Raw genomic sequence first — 22,230 nt, forward strand, 5'->3', positions numbered from 1 at the left:
TACTTGGGAAGAACTGAAAGCGCTTCAGGAAAATGTTGACAAGGGTGAAAAGAAATCTTGGTAAAAGTTGAAATGTGTTCAGCGTGAGGATGACGTGTAGGTGTCCGGGGAGGGACAAGTGGTTTTGCCAGTTTGTTGACTCAAATGGCTAAATATTATCATGGTCAAGCACATGTTGGAAGGGATGCCATGATTCACACATTCAAACAGATCTGGTTCAAAATAAAGTTTAGACAGGTTGGCAAAGCAATTTGCCATTGTTGCATCATCTGTCAGCAGATGAACGTGGGTAAAGGGACTGTGGTCAATATGAGCCACATAGGAAGAACGGGAGGTCCATTTAGCAGAATGCAGATGGATTTTATTGAGATGCCTGTGTGAGGAGGATTGGGATATGTGTTGGTGATTGTTTGTATCTTTAGCTATTGGATTGAAGCTTACCTTACAAGGACAAATGACAGCCTTACAGTAGCAAAGTTATTGATTAGGGAACTGATACCTCGTTTTTGTTTTCCTGTCTTTTTAGGATCAGATAGAGGAAGTCACTTCAACATTGAAGTAATAAATCTCAAGATCAAAGCTGAGAGCATGAGATTGGGTTGTGATCAGAAAACATGTGGGAAAGACCTGTTTGGAGCCTCGGTGGAAAGGCCCATACCAATAGTTTTGGTTACTACTACAGCTGTGAAGCGCGCTGGACTTCCAAACTGGATTCATGCCAGCCATACTAGGAAATTACCCTCTCTGTTGGACAGTGAAGAAGAGTTGTCGAGAGCACCAACAACTTCCAGACAAAACCCAGGCAGGAGAAGGAAACAGGAGAATCGGAGACTGAATCTGAGCAAACTGAAAACAGTTCAAACACTCCTATGAGAGACGAAGTGGAAAACCTAAAGGAGAGTGACAGTGAACCAACCTCAACTGAGGTAGCAGGAGAGTTTAGTCAGAGGCGGCCTCTTCCAGAAGCAGATGGTCTTGAAAGACAAACAAAGCAAACTGCAGGCCCCGAGGTGGAGGGAGTTGAGGTGGATAAAAGCCAAAACAATCTGACGCCTCCTGAACCAGTTCCAGCTACGTCAAGAGAAAATCATGCAGAACAAAGAGAAGTTACTAGTCCAGCACTGAAAAGAACATTGACAAAAGGTCCACTGAAAAGAGATAAGTGGCTGAAATCACAAGCCAAGAGGAAAGAAACAATTAGAGTGACAATAAATGAAGAAGAAATAGACACAACAAGAAAAGAATATTTGAGTGTTGGAGAATTAAATGGAGATTGGAGATTGAAAAGAAAGAGAATTGCAATTTGAAAATACGCAGGCACTGAATGGGCGTATGCAATGACAAGTGAATGGCAGAGTGAATTTTTGTCTTTTTGTTTTGATCGAGAAGTTCCATGTCAATATATTGGCACATGAAGAAGATCAATAAACTGAACTTTGTAAAACTGTGAATTTAAGAAAGGTGAAAAAGAGAGACTGCTGAAAGTAATCAGAAGGCACTTTAAATAACCTGATTTGACAAGCTGCTAAACAGATTTTGACAAATTTACCAATTTTGACAAGCTATCTATTTTGACAAAGGTTCTGGAAGAAAGACTGAAAGCTGTAGATAACTGCTAAAGGAGATTGAACTTCTTTTTTTTTGCTACATAGTTATAATTCTTTTCCTTCTACTTTCTAATTCCTTACAGACCATGAATAACCATAGCAAACAGGTTCGGAAGGATAGGTTCTGTAGATACATAGGTATTGGTTTGGCGATTGTGTACATGATATTGTGTCTGGTGTTGATTGTGAGCTTGACTCTTCTTGACAAGATTGTGGCCTCTGCTTTAGAGACAACTACTGCACTCACAGAATTAGATAGATTTAGGATAGATGAGAAATATTTGCACATAGACAGTACCCAAGAAGATCTTCTAATGTTTTCCATCGCTTACTGCATGAGTATGAGTGAGATTCCTTCATCAGTGGAGGAAGGAGTTACTTACCATAGTTTGCCCTTTACTTATGGAATAAGTTGTAGTCTTCTACTAACAAGATTTTATAACCAGGAGTACATGCAGTACTTCTACTCAAATCACGACATAGGCCCTCATTACAACCCTGGCGGTTGGTGTAAAAGTCGTGGTAATACCGCCAACAGGCTGGCAGTAATTACTACCAAATTATGACCATGGCGGATGGATCTCTGATAGACAGCCACTTTACCACACTGACCGCCAGGGCAGAAACAACAGGTACCACGGTGGTAGCTGCCTACAGCCAGGTGGAAATCAATGTCTCGCCCACCATATTACAACAACACAATCCGACACCTTTTCAGGGAGCCCGAGCTGCATGTGTTCCCCATGATCTTCTAGGTGCTGCTCCACCACGAACACCAATGCCGGCGAAGATGACAACGGTGAGTACAGCCGCCTAGCATACAGGGGAGGGGGGGAGGAAAACAACAGTGACACAAACCCCCAATACACACCCCCAACACCATACACACAATCAGCTGCATTACTAAAACATTTTTACCTCGGATGAATAATGCAAGGACAAAACATTTTAGAAAAAGTGAATGTAATGAGAGCAACACATCAGGGTAAATAAATGAGGCAAGTATATACATAAGGGACACAGCCCAGTCCACAATATACGTTGTCCAGACCGCCACAGGCCACAATGCAAGGCCACACATGGCACCAGCCTCAACATGGAGAGAACACTGCAGGGGCATCAGTTGGGAAATAGGCAGACACCTCAGGGGGATAGGAGACGGGGGCACCTCAGCCGGTGGATGGAACAAGACCACTGGTTCTGGAGGGGGCAACATGCCCTGTGCTTGGTTCTGGGGAGTGCAAGACCACAGTCTCTAAAGTGGGTGACTTGCCCACTGGCTCTGGAGGGGGCATCCTGCCCTGTGCTTGGTCCTGGGGAGTGCAGAGACACAGTCTCTCAAGTGGGTGACTTGCCCACATGCTCTGAAGGGGGCAACATACCCTGTGTGTGGTCCTGGGGAGCGATAGGCCACAGTCTCTCAAGTGGTTGACTTGCCCACAGGCTCTTGAGGGGGCAACATGCCCTGTGCTTGGTCCTGGGGAGTGACAGGCCACAGTCTCTCGAGTGGTTGTCTTACCCACTGGTTCTGGAAGGGGCATCGTGCCCTGTGCTCTTGATCCTGGGGAGGCTGGGGTAGGTGGGTGTCTTACCCACTGGTTCTAGAGGGGGCACCGTGCCCTGTGTTCTTGATCCTGGGGAGTGCAAGGTCACAGTCTCTCAGGTGGGTGTTATTCCCACTGGATTTGTAGGGGGCAGGCCTCACAGCAGCCCATGGTCGCAGGATTACATACCGTCCGCCAGCGGTGATGGCTGCTCAATGGTGGTGGTGGTGGTGGTGCTGCTGTGGGGGGAGGCTCCTGCCCATCCCCTGCAGCCTCGGGCGGCTGTCCATTGGAGGTGGTGGTGCTACTGCTGCTGGTGGGGGGGAGGCTCCTTCCCATCCCCTGCAGCCTCAGATGGCTGCACAACCATGGTCAGTGGTAGGGGCGCAGTCACAGTTCCTGGCCCAGGCCCTTTGCCCTTACTGCCTACTGGTGCTAGCTACTTGCTATTCCTGGCAGCTGGGGCAGGCTCCTTAGTCTTCCTGGCAGCAGCTGGGGCAGGCTCCTTTGTATTCTTGGCAGCAGCTGGGGCAGGCTTGTTTGTCTTCCTGGCAGCAGCTTGGGCAGGCTCCTTTCCCTTTAGGCTCCCTGGTGAAGGCTCCTTCACCCTCAGGACATGTGCCCTGGATCCTTTCCCACCACAAGTGGGTGTGGTGACTACTGGGCCCGTGGACTGGGTGGCTGAGGTGCTTGGCTGGGTTTTTACAACCCTGGCCAGATGTGCAGGACGGGGGGTAGGGTAGAGGTCAATGGTGGATAAGAACATTTTTAGGGACATTGGGGCTGGAAAAGGGAGAAGGTTTGGGAGTGGAAGAAGAGTGAGTGGTAGTAGGGGGTGTCTGTCTGCTGATTTTGGGTGCAGGTGCATGGGCTGGATGCTGTTGTGAGGTGGATGGCCGTTGGGTGTCTGAGTGCTTGTATTTGTGTACCTTGGGGGGGGGCACCAGACACAATGGGAGAAGACACAGGGGACGTGTGCATGGCTGTGGTGGAGGTGTCTGCCAGTGAGGTGTGTGTTCTGCTAGGTGTGGTGGTGATGTTGGTAGAGGATGATGGTGTAGTGCATGCAGGTGTGAGTGTAGATGGAACTGGGAGGGAGTTGGAGGAGGAGGAGGAGGGGGAGGCAGTGGAAATTGTGGATGCTTGAATCTGGATGGTGTTTATGTGAGGGCCTGTGGGATGAAGTATGGTGCTTGTGTTTGCCTGTGCCACTCTTGTGTGTTGTCTTGTGTGCATGCTTGTCTGCCTGTGTGTTTGGGATAGGTTGGGATTGAGGAGAATGGGATTGGGAAGAGGATGTTGGAGGGGGGAGAGTGGAAGCAGGGACAATGGCTGCCATCAGAGAGGAGGACAGAGCCTGAATCGATCTCCGTTGGGCCACCAAGCCAGTGTGAATGCCCTCCAGAAATGCATTAGTCTGTTGCATCTGGGCTGCCAGCCCCTGGATGGCATTCACAATAGTTGACTGCCCTACAGAGATGGATCTCAGGAGGCCAGTAGCCTCCTCACTCAGGGCAGCAAGGCTAACTGGGGCAGGGCCTGAGGTGCCTGGGGCAAAGGAGATGCCCACCCTCCTGGGTGAGCGGGCACGGGCAACTTGATGAGGAACTGCTGGGAGGGTGGTGCTGGTACAAAGGGTGGCAGCTGTACCTGTACCTGGGGTGGTCACAGAGGTGTCTGCCACCACCAGGGAGCTTCCATCGGAGGAGGTATCTGTGTCAGAACTGTCTCCTCCAGTCTGCGCCGTGGTGCTCCCCTTGCCCTCTGTCCCACTGGTGCCCTCACCATCGGTGGACTCCACCTCCTGGGTCCTTTGGGATGCAGCTCCCTCCGTCTCCGGTACCTTTGCTCTTCCGCCAGAAGATGCTAATGCACATAAGGACAGGATGACAAAACAAAAAGGTGGGGGGAGACAAAGGATACACACAGGTCAGTGGCTGCACCAACACCACTGTTGGCGTACACAGCACCCTAACACACAGGGAACAGGCCTACGCACTATGCATTGCACTACCAGTGATATTGCTAGCCACCAAGGCATGGGGAGGGGCACACACTGACAAATCCAGCACACCTGGGACCCACGCAGCCTTGAGCAGTAGTGGATGCCTACGAGCTAGGTAGCAGGATTATCCCTTCAGAACCCCTGCCACCAGGAGACCTACGCTGCAATGTCAGGCCTGGCCTAGGGGCACCCACTGACACACATCCCCCACCCAGATACCTCCCTTCCAGGCGTTAGTAGTAATGATGGGCACTGTACTCATCCTCTTGTGGCTGCTGTGATGCCCTCAAGCACCCATCCAGCTCAGGATAGGCCACCGCCAGTATGCGGGCCATCAGGGGGATCAGGGCTTGACCGGCACCCTTTCCTTGTTGGGAGGCCATCCCCAGCTGGACCTCCGCCGTCTTCCATGCCCAGCATCTCAGGTCCTCCCACCGTTTCCGACAGTGGATGCTCCATCTGCCATAGACCCCCACGGTCCGCTCGTCCTTGGTGATTGCATGCCATATACCCTTCTTTTGATGGGTGCCGCCTGCAGAGGAGATACACACAGGAAAATGGTATTAGTCATACAGTCCTGCCTGTTACACTTATGGCCCACCATACCCCTTCACATCACCATTTCCACACACATGGCCCAGCACACAACCAATACGTCGCCCAGGGGACATCCGCCCACCCCCCATACATGAGCCCTTCACACACCACTCCATGCATTCATGCCACATGCATCATGCCCACAGTGTACTCACCTGTTGGTCTGGAGGCCCATACAGCAGTCTGTACTGGGGTAGGGTCCCACCCACCAGTCTTTCCAACTCCTCTGAAGTGAAGGCAGGGGCCCTTTCCCCAGTCACACGGGCCATGGTAGGTTCCAGACACAGGTCACAGCAACACATGCAGTGTAGGTCCTCTCCTGTTGAAGGTCAGGGAGCAAGTGAGGAATCAGATACAAAATGGCGGTCACGTCCACAGCGGTACATACTGTCACCACCGGTGTAGATCACCATTGGCCACTGTAACCCATAGGGCCCAATTATAACCAATGAGGAGATGCAAGGTGGTTCCCGACCGCCTCCCGCAATGGAGCACAAAGTCAGTGGAATTACCTCACTTCCACCTGTCCCTCCACACAGGAAAGGTGGATGCCATTTCAGGGGTGGATAGGCCCTGGATAATTTCAGCGTCACTGTTTAAATTTGGACATATAGGAGAATTCACACTGACCCATTACAAGTTAACAGCATGCAATGTACTGTTTGCCCCATTCTTCAGTTTGTGACCACCTCCTCCTTCTTTTGCCCCATAGATTGCTACATCTGCGGTTGAATAGGAGATGGAGACATACCCCCTTGTCCAGACCCCTAGTGGACTTGGCAACAATAGAGTACAGGCACATCATCCTCAGCTATAGATTGGACAGGGCCACAATCACAGAACTGTGTGCCCAATTGGAGCCTGACCTCATATCTGCCATCCGTCACCCCACTGGGATTCCCCCTTCTTGTGCAAGGACTATCTGGGCTCCATTTCTTGGCAACTGGTTCTTTTCAAGTGACAGTGGGCTTGGCAGCAGGAATGTCACAGCCAATGTTCTCAATAGTGCTGACAAGAGTGTTGTCTGCCCTGATTAAACACATGTGCATCTACATTGTATTTCCCCAGGTGGAAGATTTGGCCACAGTGAAGGCCGACTTCAGTGCAATGGAACATATCCCCAACATAATTTGGGCAATTGATGGAACACATATTGCATTTGTCTCCCTAATCAAAATGAACAGGTGTTCAGGAATTGTAACAGTTTCCACTCTATGAATGTACAGATTGTGTGCTTGGCGGACAAGTACATCTCCCACGTCAATGCTAAGTATCCTGGGTTGGTACATGATGCCTTTCTCCTAAGGAATAGCAGCATCCCAAATGTGATGGCCCAACTACAGAGGCACAGGGTGTGGCTGATAGGTGAGCCCTGGTCTCCACCCAGTAGATATTGGTCTATGGGTATGGTGTGGGACATATGGGATAGTGTGTAGCTAAATGTTGTCCCTCAATATTGCAGGTGACTCTGGTTACCCCAATCTCTCTTGGCTGCTGACCGCTGTGAGGAATGTCAGGACAAGAGCAGAAGAAAATTAAAATGAGGTGCATGGACAAATCAGAAGGATTATAGAAATGACATTTGGCCTCCTGAAGGCCAGATTCCGGTGCCTCCATCTAACTGGTGGATCCCTGTGCTACTCACCCAAGAAGGTCTACCAGATAATAGTGGCATGCTGCATGTTGCACAACCTTGCCCTGAGATGCCATGTGCCTTTTCTGCAAGGGGAAGAGGCTGGAGATACCCGTGTGGCAGCAGTGGACCCTCTGGACACTGAGGATGAGGAGGCAGAGGATGAGGATGAGGTCAACAGAACAGCAGTGATCAGACAATACTTCCAATGACACCCAGGTAAGACAGTGTTACTTCACATTTCATTGTCATTATTTTTAATTTCTTTGGCACTGCCATGCTGTTATTTCCCACCTCTATGCCCACTTACTGTACCCTTTGGCAATTCATTTTAGAGATGGTGGGGCCTCACAATAGATCCTGGTGTGATCACTGCAGCCGGCTACAGGTCATTAACATATGCTCATTTACCGTAGAGTTTAATTGCAATGTTTGAACCTAGTTAAACAAATACATGCTTAAAATATTTGACCTACTCCATACTTCCATTTTATCCATGGGTGTTTATTGAAGTGCTAAGATATTGAGGGCCAAGTGCAATGGGATGGGGTGATGGTGGAGGAAATTCCAGGGTATTGTTTCAGTCTGCAGCACGGGTGCATTGTCCACAGTGACCTAGGAAGGGGAGCAATGGCAGTTCAAGGTGGACAGGGTGACAGAGTGGGACACAAGGGTAACAATCAGGAGAGTCTCATTTCTTGAGTCTTGGCAATAGTCTCTGGCTTCTGTCTGGATCGCAGGAAACGTTTGCAGAATGGTTCTCTTTCTACAGGGGGAGGGGTGCTGGTGGCCTGTTGGTCTGGTGGCGGGGCCTCCTGTCCACTACTGGCAGTGGAGGTTGAAGGCAGTTCAGATGTCTGGCTAGTGGCAGGGGCCCGCTGTTGTGTGACTGCCTCCCTCATAATGTTGGCCATGTCTGCCAGCACCCCTGCTATGGAGACCAGGGTGTTGTTGATGGCCTGCAAGTCCTTCCTGATCCCCTGGTACTGTTCCTTCTGCAGCCGCCTGTTCTCCTGCACATTGTCCAGGATCCGGCCCATCGTGTCCTGGGAATGTTGATATGCTCCCAGTATCTCTGCAAGTACCTTCTGGAGAGTCGGTTCCCTTGGCTTGTCCTCCCCCTGGCACACAGCAGTCCTCCCAGTCTCCCTGTTGACCTGTGCCTCTGTCCCCTGAACTGTGTGCCCACTGCCACTGACCCCAGTTCCCTGATTGTCTTGGGTATGAGGTGTGCCCTGGGGTCCCTGTAGAGGTGGACACACTGCTGATTGATGTGTCCTAGGGACAGAGGTGTGGGTACGGTGGGTGGGTGCTGTGGTGGTGTTTCCAGATGGGGAAGGCTCTCTGGTGGTGTGTGACTGGGCATGGGTAACTGACTGTCCAGAGGTCCCTGATGGGCCAGGTTGGTCATCCAGATCCAGGAGACCAGAGTTGCTGTCATAACTGTCGGCCTCTTCAGTTGGGGGACTGGATAATGCTGGCACCTCGTCTCCGCTGACATTGTCTGGGGTGCCTGTGGGGATGTAAATGATGTGTTATTGTTTCTGTGTGTGACATATTGTGCATTGGGGGCTTGCCATCTTTGGTTGTATTTGCCCTGGCAGCTTTCCCTTGTGTGAGTTGGTATGTGGTGGGCTAGCTGATTCTCTCTAGTGTGCATACTTTAGTGATAGGTGTTCATGCAGGGCTGTGAGTGGTATCCATGCATTGGTGTGACATGCAGGGCTTGGCATTGGGATGAGTGAGATGTGATGGAGGGGTGTGTGGGAGGTGGTGGAGTGATGGGAGTGAGGTTGAGGGTGAGGGTGTGGGTATGTGATGGCACGCAAGGAGGGGGTGATAGTAGTAAAGAGTTGACTTACCAGAGTCCAGTCCTCCTCCTACTCTGGCCAGGCCCTCAGGATGCATGATTGCCAAGACTTGCTCCTCCCATGCTGTTAGTTGTGGGGGAGGAGATGGGGGTCCATGGCCGGTCCTCTGTACAACGAGTTGGTGTCTTGCTGCTATGGAACATAACTTCCCCCGTAGGTCGTTCCACCTCTTCCTGATGTCATCACTAGTTCTCTGGTGCTGTACCACTGCATTGACCCTGTCCAGCATTCTCCGCCATAGCTCCCTCTTCCAAAGCTATCAATATCTGCTGCACCTGTGCTCCAAATAGCTGAGGCTCTACCCTCATGATTTCCTCCACCATGACCCTTAGCTCCTTCTCTGTGAATCGGTGGTGTCTTTGTGCTGCCATGGGTGTTGTGTGAGGTGTGTAGGTGAGGGTGTGTTGGGTAATGTGCTGGGGTCTGTGATGTGGGGTACGTGAGTGGAGTATAGGTGTGAGTAGTGTGTAGCTCTGGTTGTGTCTGTGGTCTTGCTGTCTCTCTCTGGTGGCAATTATTTGTAATGGTAAAGGGTTGTGGGTAATATGGGTGTGTGTTTTATTGTGGTGTGAGTGGGTAGGTGTGTTGTGTGTATGGGTGTCAGGTGTGTGTTGTTCGAATTGACCAATGTGGTGTTGTTTTGTTTGTGTATGTGTATTTTGAACACTGCGGTATGTACCGCCAATGGTTTACTGCCATTGAATGTCTGCTGTGGTGATTCGTTGGTCATAATGTGGTGGGCATTGCTCTGTTGGCATAACAGTCTGGGTTTTGATACCGCCACTTTTACACTGACCTTTAGTGTGGCGGAATTGTGTATGTGGCTGAATAATGGCAGATTGGTGTGTGTGTGTCATAATATGGTGAACAGATATCCGCTGCGGTGGCAGTATGTTGGTGGCAGTCAGCATGGCAGTAAGTGGGATTTATCGGCCATGTCTTAATGAGGGCCATAGTATTTTCGTTTGCTCCTATTATTAAGTACCTGAGTAGAGTAGCTAAGGAAAACATCATAGAATTAGTGAGAGGTTTCTTTGAACCTACATTGACATTTGGCACATCTTACACACACAGAAACAATCTCACATGCTTGCTTGCACCTATAGAAAAGAGTTTCTTAGATCAGACAGATGATAGGAGAAAGGCAATAAAAGAGAAATTAGAAAAGGCTTAAAGAAAAGTACTTTTAGAATTAATCATGCATTTAGTGACATAAAGACACAAGGGCAAATAGCTTTGGATGTGCAACACATAGGAAAGCTTTGTTTATATAGGCTAAATCTAGAACTGACACATTGTTTGTGGGAACGAGTGAATGGAGACATGTGTTTTTATTTCAGAGTAAATAGACATTCATGTTAAATGGACAAGACCCAGCAATTTCCACAAGTTTATTACATCTGTGGACCAAATGCTCATTACCGTCTTCCAAGAGGATGGTACGGCTCATGTTACTTGGGGATAGTTTTCTGAAAGATTTATCAACTTGAGAACCTGAATAAAGTAACTACAATGACTGAATTACATCATGTTAGACAAAAGCGAGAATCTTATTCTGGCATAGCTGGAGACATATTTGGAGCAATAATTCCTTCAGGGGAGTTATTCTGAAATCTTGGTAAATTTGAAAATGTTCTACTATTGTGGATAACATGCTGCCAACTTTTTCAGGAGCCATGGTTGTAATGAGTACAGTGATGGCTGCGGTAAGACCTATGACTCTTCAGAACCGCCTTGCGTTAGACATTCTTTTAGCAAAGGAGGACAGAGTTTGTAAAATGCTGAACTCGCAACATTGTTGCTCATATATACCTAACAATAATAAAGAAACCAGAGGCCTTATTAACAATTTGACTAATGATAGCCCTGCTTTGAAAGAGCTGAAAGAACCAGGACTTTGGGAAAATGTTTGCAAAGGTTTTGCTTCTGTGGGAAATTGGCTGGGCAACCTAGGAAAGGGATAATTTTGAAAATAATACAGATATTATTGATTAGTGTGATTTGTATAGTTGGAACATGGGGAATTTATAAATTGTATCATGCGATTAAAATGAAGAAAGTGAAAAATGATCAGAGGAGGGAAGAAATTAAAATGGAAAAGTACATTAAAGAACATTTGAGAAGGGAAAGAAGAAATAAAAGTTACAGGGAAAGCAAATTATAGGTGAACAAAATTTTTTATGGAATAATGTAAGGTGCGATGACGTATTTAGTCATTAGAGGAGGGATTGAGAAAGCTGAATTTCTTATTAATGATTTTCATTTATATTAGGTGAAGAATTTGTATAGAATTTGACTAATATAGGAAATAATGTGCAACTTACAAAATGTGCCCATTTACGTGGCCGTCATTAGATACAAAATGCTTTTATTAAATGCATAACATTATAAGTTGAATGTCATGCATTAAGAAAATTGTAGTAGTATGTCAGATTAACAGTTTTACATTCTGTATTTGCTTATTAATTATAAGCCTTTAGTTAGCGAGGTTTGGGCTGAGTCTGCAAAGGCTCATATTAAGCTGCAATGTTTAACAAAATCATGGGAATGTATGCCCAGAAAAAAACAATACATTTATTGTTCACTCTGTGTTGACCAAATGTTAACAGCTGTCTTTAACTTTCTCATGAGAACTGCCTGCTAGAATGTCTTGTATTAGAAGTTGCTGCTTTGTAAAGTTAAATGCCTGAGAGAGCGATGTTCCCAGGAACTAACAATGGATGCACTGACTGGAGTACGGATCGCTACAAGAAGGTTAGCTGACGAGTCTGATGATGGGAACAGGAGAAGAGGAACCAATCATTAACGTGTGAAAGAAAGTTTAGTTATACCTTAGATTTGGGGTTTTATTTCTATTGGACTAATTGTAAACGTTGGATTTTCTGACCAATGACAGGGTGGGAAGTTTTTTAGGAAATTCTTACTTAGCCCGACTGCACAGAGGAGAGGGGCTCATTCTATTCTGATTTATTCCCATAGTGGTTACGTTTGAGGAGCTGAACCATTCCTGATGACTTTATTTCTATTTTTAACTTTATTGCTTAAATTTCCAATGCTGAATGCTGATCCCTTAGATGTTGCTTCTTAAACGGGTTCGGAGAGCTAAGAGTCCCCTGTGTCTGAACCATCCCCTTTCACTGCCCGTTGCTGAAGCTGACCAAACAGATGTCCAACCAATGAAGATTAAATTCCATTGATCTTGTTGTAGGTTTTGTTCTGTTTTTTTAGGTGCCAAACTCTAATTTTGAAAGAGCCATAGTTGGATGGTTTTCCAAATTAACCTTAACTAAATTGTTTTGCATGAAGCCCAAACATGCTATTCTAATCAAAAGGTTAGTTAGGGAGACCCAGAAATGTTAACAAATTGCTATTAACAAAAACTTTATGTTGTTCATTTGTTGAATCTAGATGTATTATTATTTCTATTGCACAGTTATTCTTGCTCCTAATTTGTACTGTGACTCTCAAATGTTTATTTATAAATGCTTTGGTTAAATTTGAGATTCTTTAGAAGATTTGGTGAACTGGTGTTGTTTATGTATGTTTACCATTTGGTTTTGAGACTGATTTACGTGACATTAGCATTGTTAATATAGGGAAATAAACTTTCTAACTTTTACATAAAGGTGTGTTTATTCATGGCCACACATGTCATGGTGTGTAAAGATTATTGATTCCAAAGTATTTTGATGAAGTTTTATTGATTAAGGTGTGGGATTTACAGTGGATTTGGGACTTATGATGTAATCACTCTAAGCGTTGTCAAAATATCGAACCTCTAACGCGTCCCCTTATAAATTAACAATAAAAGACCAAATAAGGACAGACATGCTAACACACCTATGAATATGGTGGACCAGGAGTTTGGCAGATAGGGCATTTGCTGTTTTTTGGTAAGATGCATAGCATCTGTCAAACTCTAAACAAACCTCTAGATCGATACAGAGATAGATTGAGAGAGAGATAAATATGTAGATAGATAGATAGATAGATAGATAGATAGATAGATAGATAGATAGATAGATAGATAGATAGATAGATAAAAAGATGGATAGATAGAATTTTATTGTTTCTAGTTATTGAAAACCATTACAATATATCGTAACACACCTAAGCAATAAATTCAAATAAATAAATTAAAATACAGCCACAAGTAATCAAATCATACTTGCGTACATTGGTTCACAACCTCCTAAAAAGAGAGAGGGCCTGATTTAGAGTTTGGCAGATGGGGTTAATCAGTCACAAACATGAGGAATATCCCGTTCACCATATTAAGATACCATTATATCCTATGGGAATCATAATGCGGGGGACAGATAGCCAACATGTTTGTCTAAATCAGGCTCATAGTCTATGAGATTATGCCAGCCAGCTGAATTTGCTTAGTTTGTGCAGTTTTCTACCATAAAATGTAAAAAGAAAAAATAAAGATGACAATATGACTAGGCAAAGTTACAGCACTAGGGCAGACCAAGCCAGGTCCACTCTGGTCCTAGCCAGAATGTGGCAACTAAATTGTGGGCCTACAAAGTGCTACGTAGGGGCAGTGACAGCTTGATTTTATCTTAGGGACTGATTGGCAGCTGACATTTTTAACTGGTCTTAATTCATGAATTCAGTAGCTTAATGGATTCCCTAAGGAATTTAATGCACCTGGCTGAAAGCTGAAGATCTGAACAACTCAAGCATGCAATGACTGCTTTATTGCATTGTGTGATACCCATTGCACCAAAATATTGGCTTTAACCAGTAGCACTTTAACCTATTTACACCAGGACAAAGACAGATGATGTGCATCAGTGATTCCTGCCAAAAGTTACACAATCAACAGTTATGCTCAACAGGACCTTTTAAGCACTCAAACATGTATGCTTTAAGGGGGATTCATCACCTTTGCGTCCTCACCACACAGAGGTCCATAGGGGTCTTTCTAGCTATCTCCAGTTGGTCTTCGTCCCTTGATTTTTCATGATGTTTTTGGTTGAGTGGTTGTCAGTTTTGGGGGGAGATTTTGTTTGAGTATGCTGTAAGCTCCCAGGAGTTCCGCTGCAGTTCTTAAATAGGGTCCCCATTGGAATTTAATTTCCTGAATGCCATGTCATATCAGTTCTTTAAGAGATCCTTTGGGAGCCACCTTGAGCTTGCACAATATCCCCGGTAACAAGCTTTCAGCATGATCCTTTGTTTGCTTAGTCTGGATTCCAATCGTATTTGAGATGATGGCGTGGCAATGGGAAGAGAAAACAGAATTCTATAGCATCAAGTTTGTGCCTTAGCAGATCTCTAGCATTTCAAACTATAATGAGGAGGACATGTAAGCATTACTTTCCTGGGGACTTTCTGAGTAGATTTTCTAAGAATATTTTTCCCATAATGCCTGCAAATCCTATAGCCATATAGTCTGCATCTTTAATGTGCAAGATTTGTGCTGACCACATTTTGTGTTATTTTATGAGCCAGGTCACATAACAGAGACAACCTATGTGTTTTTCTTTGTCAATGTCATCCTGCTTGGTGTAGTCACATTCTCATGAGCTATGGTGGAAGAACACACAATGAGACCCCCCACTTATTGATATCTGAAAATTTGGTGTATAAGTCTTTTGTAAACAATTTCATATATCAGTCCACGTCACACTAGACAAATAAAAAAATCATCCGATGAATCCAAAAATGTATTCGAAACGTGTCTTCACATCAAATGGTCATTGATTGTGTTTCGTCTTGGGAGATATTATATCCCATACGACTTCTTCAGGGCTAGAAATCATAAACATATTGTACGAGTTAAGACCAACATGCTCAAACAACAAGTTAAAATTCTGTGTGTTGAAAATACCCCATTAAGAGCAACTAATCCAAATCTGAAATACTTGAGAGGAAAGCAAATACTACACTGACACCTAATAACTAGAAACACCAGTGCAAACACATAGTAAATATTTATTACTCCCAAATCTGTGTTTAAACAGTACCAGACATATTATGAATATTATGATCTTTGGATCAATGACCACTTGATGTGAAGACACGTTTCGAATAAATTTTTGGATTCATCGGATGATTTTTGAATTTGTCTAGTGTGACGTGGACTGATATATGAAATTGTTTACAAAAGACTTATACACCAACTTTTCAGATATCAATAAGTGGGGGGTCTCATTGTGTGTTCTTTTAGTATTTGAGGTTTATTTAAACCTCTAAGGGTTGGGTGTTTCCCTTTTGGGGTTACCCCGTTTGATGATACTTAGGGTAGATTTACATCCTGAGCGCCATATTCCCTCATCTACACACCCCATTTAGTTGTATTTATTCATGAGCTATGGTGGTCTAGCTCTACCTTAGACTGAGTTGTCATTGCAAAGAAAAGTCAACATTTTCTGCACTACCACTGTTGTGATCTTGTGACATCTCATTGTTCTCTTAGTTTAGAATTTGACTTCTTATTTTTTGTTGTTACTCCACTGTTAAAGACTATCATATTTCACACCTTGTCCTGCTCTTGAGTGCCCTTGTTGTTTATTGCCCACAATACCTAAAATACATTTCCCAGATTAAGTGCCAAATTAATTTTATGTTGTCAATGGATTCCACACAATGTTTTGAATACCATGCCCTATGTTCCCCTAGCTTCCATACAACCATTGTAGATTCCATTGCTCACACTAAGCCCACGAGTTCAGTAGATTTATTTGTGCCTGCTGTTCATTCTCCACTCATATTACAAGGTATTTGCTCCTCCTCTCCTTCCTTGCCCCATTCCTTACTTAGTGAGGATTTATCCTCCACCTCTAAATAGTGACCACTTCCCAAGTTCTTTTGTATGTTCATGGTTAATGCCCCTCCTTATCCTATAAACACCACTGTCCCCCAAAGGCACATCCTATTTTTTTCTTGTGCCCTTTTCTGTTTATATTTCCAGGCTTTCGAAAGCTGCAGTGGTGTTTTCATTTATTTACTGTTGTGTTTCAGTGTTTCAGATTGTGAAGGAGTGTATTGGCCTGGCTTTTTATTTTTAGTTGAAACGATGCAGGGGCTCGTGGTCGAGCAAAATCTCTTCACATGTTTGAATAAATAATAAATATAAACAAACCATCTGGCCTGCAGCCTTTCCAGCATATGGCTGTTGGTATTCCCTGGGTGTGCAATGTTAGCTGGGATGATTTCAGAGGTTTCCTCTTATTGGATGCCAACCGTATGACGGCCAGAAGTTTGAGCTGCTCCAGGTCATTTAACAGCACGATCTAATGCAGAGGCCTGGGCTGTTCTAAAGTAAGAAGAGGTGAGTGCTCTTTATTAACCTTAATATTGGCAGTGCATGGGCATTTTTATCAGAATAAGCTTTCACAGCATACTGAATTAGTGCTATCCTGGAGCACCTTTCACATAAGCAGTGCAGGGTCCGGCAAAAGTGCTGTGTTTCACCTGGTTTGAGTGGCCCGAATTAAAGAATAGCAGTTTAATGACTTTTAGGAGGAGAAGGTATCCATCTCTACTGTTGAAACGTATATAGCAATGCATGGGCCTGAATTTTGTAAGGTTTTTATTTCTTGATTGTTTGAAAGTGGTTTATTGGTAAGGGCATGTAGGTACCTACATTTAGTAATAACACTCCAATCACAAATAAGGGTAAATTAAGGTCTGGACCACTACCTACTCACCTCTAGGTAGCTTGGCCCATGAGCATTCAGTCGTAACTTAGGAGACAGGTGTGTAAGGCATTTAATATCACCAAAAGAGTAAACAAGTAAAATACAACACACAATAAAAATCCGGCACCAATTTATAAACAAATGAAATAGTTTTACCTTTAAAATTACACCAAAAAAAGTAAAACATTTACTATTGGGAAACGTAGATATGCATTTTTAATGTTTAAATAATATAATGTACTTTCTTGTGCCTAAGAGTGAAAAGTGCCAACTGTAGCTATCTGGTTGCACTTGACCTGGTCAAAATAAAAGTTTGAGGCTGACCGCAATGGAGTAGGATACACTGAGCGTTAGACCTTGTCAAAATTTTACCTTCACACGTAGTCACATTTTTGGTTCTTTTTTTCCTCAATGTAGAGTGTGGCTTCTCAGCAGGCCAGGTTATGAGTAGTAGTCAGCGGCCTGGTTTAGCGCAAGGCCTCAGTGAAATCCTGCAGGTCTTGGTTCTCATCGTTGATGGACAGAGCTCTGGAGCTTTCAGTTAGATGAACCTGAATTTCAGGCTGGGTCCCGGTTCGACATCGCCGACTTGCCTCTCATCGACAGGTCAGTCACCTTATGGAGCTTTTTTTCCCCAAAAATCTCCAAATGTCTCCAAGTTTCTTGATCTTCTTCCAGAAGGTCGTTTTGGGGCCTTGAGGTGTACTCAACACCAGCCAAGGTTCCAGAAGCTCTGAGTTGCTCCTCGGAGAGTTGGGACTACAATTCCCACAATGCACTTGGTCAAATCCTTAAAAGTCCACTGGACACTGGTCAGCTGGGCTTTTCTTGCAGGAGTTGACGCAGAGAACTCTTGGTAGCGCCTCTGTGTCTGTTGCCTACAGAGAGTCCACTCCTGGATCTTGGAAGTAAAGCAAAGTCCTCTTTGTGGTGAAGCTCAAAGTGTGCAGCAAGTGCAGTCTTTCAGAGTGCAGTCCTTTGTGGGGCAGAACAGGGGTTCAGGAGGGCAGTCCGTCTTCTGATTTTTCCAGCAGGGATCTGAGCTACTGGGCAGCTCTCCCACTTATATCCAGGTTTCTGGGCTGGCAAGTGAGGGGCACCCCTGACCAATGGGGCACAGGGTGCCACCCTCTCTGATGGCCAATTCCTATGATGTGTGGCACATTTTTGTCACAGAAAACACTGTTTCTCAAAAATCCAAGATGGAGAAAATCTCTACTGGAGCTTCAGGTCTGGATTAGCCCACCCATACGTGTGGCTACCTTTCCCCTACCCTTCCAGCCCTTCTCCTAATTCAATTACTGGGACTACCATCTAGCTGGGAGTACAGGAAGTGAGGATGGGCTTGACTCCTTCACTTTCTGTCCTTCTCCCTTTGAAGACCAATTTTGCTACCCATCCCCCTTCATGTCCTGGCATCTGCTGCTGCAGATCTCCTCCCACCAGATGGTTCCTTTGTCTCAGCCCAGGTGACTTCACACCTCATCAGAGCAGCCTGGCCAGCCTGCCAAATGCTGACCAATCAGGTAATGCTGCTTCAGGGCTGATTTTAGGTAACTTTAGGAAAGAATTCTAAAACTCTTTCCCTGTAATAGTTATGGTACATCTAACCTTGACACATTGTTGGATTTATCTTAACTATTATTTTGATACTTTGAATCATTGTATTAGTCCATACCAATCAAAGATAGACATTACTAAAATGTAATAAAGTCCACCATGTTAACCTATGAAGCTAGAATTGGAACAATGGGGAAAATGAAATTCACAGTCTTTCCCTCACCAGGGCATATAAAACATATTTATAATGTCCCTTCTTATAATTAAAATGCACCCTACCTTTGGGGCATCTATGGCAGACCTCCGGGTGACTTTTTATGTAAAAATAAGGTAGTTTGAGACTTTGGAAGTACTTTTAATTCCAAAGTTCAATTTGTACTTAAATATATTTTAAAAGCAGCCTGCAAGGCAGGAATGCCTTTAAATTGAAAGCAGACACCAATGCAGTGCACCCTTAAGTGCCTTACCTCCACTGTGGTCTCTAAACCTACATGCCCTACCAAATACTGGGGACTTTCAGGTAGGTTGTCAGAACCCATCATAATTATGACTAATTACTATATACCTTTAAAGAGAGCCCAGGGCACAGTCATAGTCAGTTACCACCAGTATCAGTAAAACAATGGGGGTGATCAGGGCAAACAGGATGACTTTCTCACATTGATTGCTTACTCAAATGGCTAATCTTCTAATTTGGACTATTCGTGGGAGAGTGTGTACAGCCATATTATTGGATGGATTGGCTCGTCTGCTCATCCCTGCTCTCCCTGGTGAAGATGAATGCTTACCTTGGACACCCCAAGTGCCTGGGTCCTGCTTCTGCCACAGTAGTTGAACTGTGTGCCTAGGGCTGCAAGTGGTGCTACACTAATTATTATCATTTCCCGAAAGCACCAGGATCAGTGGTGTGGTAAGTGGGCTTCAGTACAATCAAGTGGTTTCCAGCTTGATGGGGGAAAGGTCCTCTCCAGAAGAGCTGGGTAATTAAAGACATATAAAGGAGAACACTGATGGTTCAGGGGTTGTATTTTCTTTTCTAGTATTCTTCCTCTGATTTTTTGAAGGAAAGCTGTTGTCCTCTAAGGGACCAATTTACTGATAATGGCACCTGGGATCCTCTGGAATGACCCATTCTGCAAACTTCTATGTGGCCCAAAGTGAAAAGCCTCATTGCATTTGAGGAATCTTCTTGGGTAACTGTTACATGGAGTATAAAAGAAAACAACAGGGAATAGCATTGGCAAGTTTTTCGTCTGTGTGTGGATTTCCTATGTAATATAAATATGTGACTATTATTCTAAAGACCTAGGACCTGATTTAGATATTGGCGGACAAGTTACTCCGTCACAACCGTGATGGATATCCCATCCACCGAAATCTAAATCCCATTATATCCTATGGATTTAGATTTCAGAGGATGGAATATCCGTCACCGTTGTGACGAAGTAACTCATCCACCAATATCTAAACCTGGCCTTCATCTACAGAGTAATATATTATCCAGTGATCTGTCTTGTTATAAATGATCCCAGTATTCACCAAGATATGAAAAAGATAAATATATTTTTTTGGAAAGCATGGGGCCTGGAGTGTTTTTTTAATCTTTTTTGTGATAAATGATTGTTTTGAGGCATAGACAAACTTAGGTTTTTATACTGACAGGATGCAATGGGGACTCACTGTGCATTTTGCAGGGAAAGGTAAAGTTTGGTCATTTTCATTCATATTTTCTGGTTATTTTGTTCAGCTATGGTAGTTCTGTTAAAGAAAAAAGAAACATATTATTCAGCAGAGCTGAATTTCCTATTTATAGCGAAATACTTGTTTATTCCTTGGTCCTATTCTTTCATATTTTCAGGTTATTTTCTCCAGCTTTGGTAGTTCTGTTAAAGAAAAAAGAATCTTATTATTCAGGAAAACTGAATCTCCAATTAAAAGAGAAATACTTGTTTATTTCTTATTTATGGTCACCGGCTTTGTGGAAGATGTGCGTTTGCTGGCACTGTAGAAGCCACCCCACTCTTAGAAGGATTATCACCAGGGGTTAAGTGTTGGTGTTATGATGACATTACTTAAGTTTCACTTGGCAGGTTGGACACTAAGGCACATATTTATACTTTTTGAAGCAAAACTGTGCCTAACGCCATTTCTTTGCGCTGTGCGGGTGTCAAATTTATACTTTGACACACAGCAGCGCAAACCACAGGTGTGAGTAATTTTTTTTACTCAAACCACTGCGTCACGTCGTAAAGGAAAACTACGTTAACGTGGCGAAAATGACTGTGAGACGGTTTACGACGCCACAAACCGGATACGCACCGTTTTTTGACCCAATTTCGTCCAAAAGCACCGCAAACATTGGAAAATGTGCATAGGAAAGCCAAAATGGATCCCAGATGCTTGCACAGATCCCAGGAAGATGAAAACAGACCAGGAACCAGCCAGGAGCACCCACACCAGACCCAGGACAGGGAGAAGAAGAAAAGAAAGTGTCGCTTCAGTGCAGAGGAGCAGGAAATTCTGGTTAAAGAGGTGACGGAACAACAGCACCAACTGTTTGTCACCTCAAAGTTGCCAATCAGTAGGAGAGAGGCAATATGGCAACAAATTGTTGACAAGATCAACAGTGTGGCAGAAGTTAGGAGAACAGACATCGAATGCAAGAAACGCTGGCATGACTGCAAGTGCAGGACCAAGGAAAAGATGGGCAGGAACAGGAAGGCAGCACTGCAGACTAGAGGTGGGAGTCCAGCACACCAGAGGGCCCTGGACCACATGGAGGAGATGGTGGCAGCCATCATCCCTGAGGAGATCGTCACAGGGATTCAAGGACAGGACAACGCAGACTACCACGAGACAACGGACATGCAGGGTAAGTCGCATGGGAATTAAAATGCACAAATGTTAACTGTAAGCAGGGGGGTGGACATACCTACTACACAATGCATGTAAGTCATGATATTCAGGGAGTGGAATGGGTAAAGGGGCACCGGCATGGCCCGTTCCGAGGAAACCTGAGGCACACTACTACACACCACCAACAACCTTTGCATGGGGGTATGCTGCCATGCCAAGGATGTTGCAACGGTAAAGCCAGGCCAGGAGGGCAGGGTACAACGTAAAACTGGCAGCCCGTCACACGTCAGCCAGTATTCTCCCTACAGTAACTAGGGCCCAATTAACAACCTCCGGCCATACCTGCAAGTGGAATGTAACATTGACAACAGTTGCCACTACCACTTCTGCTGGGTGTGCAGGTGAAGTAGCTAATGGCAGTAACGTCCCCATGGAACAAACACACCCAAATCAGAGGGTTCAGGATGACAACGTTATCAATCCCCTGAAATCAAGACAAATGTGCCAATCCAGTCAAATGTGATTGTCTAAAGTTGCTACAAACATCAGCCATTGTCATTAACATTAGGAGGTACACAGCACTTATGTCATACCCATGCTGCATATGTCAGGGTCCACCCTGTGCCTGGGTCACAATAGCTCCAATGACACCATGCAACATCCCAAATGTCATACTGCTCAGACAACAGCATTGAGGGGGAGGACACATGTAACTGGTTACAGAAATACACCTGCACAGTCAAAGGTGGAAATAGAACACTGCTGGGACTATCAGTGCAATCCAATGTACCACACATTCCCCAACATCAGCAGTACACATTACCAGTGCTGACATCCATATTGTGCCATAACATAGCTAGACATAGTATATGCTACATCTCAACTACATATAGGTGGATGTG

Source organism: Pleurodeles waltl, chromosome 3_1, assembly GCF_031143425.1.
Source record: "Pleurodeles waltl isolate 20211129_DDA chromosome 3_1, aPleWal1.hap1.20221129, whole genome shotgun sequence".
Classification (NCBI taxonomy): domain Eukaryota; kingdom Metazoa; phylum Chordata; class Amphibia; order Caudata; family Salamandridae; genus Pleurodeles; species Pleurodeles waltl.